This window comes from Penaeus monodon, chromosome 27 (genome assembly GCF_015228065.2).
Source record: "Penaeus monodon isolate SGIC_2016 chromosome 27, NSTDA_Pmon_1, whole genome shotgun sequence".
NCBI classification, from domain to species: domain Eukaryota; kingdom Metazoa; phylum Arthropoda; class Malacostraca; order Decapoda; family Penaeidae; genus Penaeus; species Penaeus monodon.
The window spans coordinates 39,968,842-39,969,893 of record NC_051412.1 but is presented as its reverse complement, the minus strand read 5'-3'; positions in this window follow the sequence as shown (position 1 = coordinate 39,969,893).

Here is a 1,052-nt window from a genome sequence, read left to right as displayed (position 1 = left end):
GAGCTGGACCAGAATTATGTTGCAGTTAAAAGAGAGTGAATCCCCAGCACAACACAGTAAACAAAGGTTTGACTTGCCAGACAAGGAATGTTGTCCAATATACAAACACTCTCAAAACACCCTTAAAGAAAACACGTCATAGATTCTTTTAAATGTTAAACGAAATTTCTTAAAAATATATATACATATATACTGACAGAATAAACTGAATGACACGCCCCAAATTGAGTGGCAAAACCCCATCGCCATATGCAAATTCAAAGCGGCCTCCCGTCTCCATTCAACAACTCAAACACATCTCCTGCGCAGGGCATCAACACGCCACTCTCTCTCCCTCGTCCCCCGAAGCCACAAGGACCTGTCAGGCACCTATTAACAGCGCCGTTGTTCCTGCTGAACATCGGCTGACGTCTTGGTATGGCTGACACCCCGGCCACGCCCACTAGGCAGATCGAGTGACCTTACGTACATAATGAATGGCTTTTTGTACACAGGGAGTGACCCGCTGTGTACATGAAGTGGCTCAAGGTACATATGTTGAGTGACTGATTGTACATATAAGGATCAGCTAGGCTTTAGTGTTTGTTCTCAACATTGCTAAAATATGCACGGCAAACGGCATGCGGTTTTGCAATGAAAAACCAAACGACACCTAATTAAAGATATTTAAACTATTAGAAGAAAATATATATTCCTCGTTTTTTTCTTATCTACATCATACGTAAATAATCCAAATCCGTGACGTAGGCTACTAAAACAACGCAATTATTTTCTCAGCCTCCTCGTCTCATCCGTTCGCATAAAAGACGAGGATTCACGTGACGTCACAAACACGAACGTAAACACGCGCTGGGAACTCTCGGCGATCCTGTGTTGGCGGAGGCGCAGGATGTTTAAGAATACGAAACAGGATGCCAAGACTCTCCTACTCTTATCTAGCAGGAGCTTCTGGCGATTAGGGGTCGGGTCTCTTTTTTTTCTTTTTTGAATACTGGTAAATGTAATTGCTTTAGGACCTCTGAGGTTCATGTTGATGACTTGATGCCAGCAAC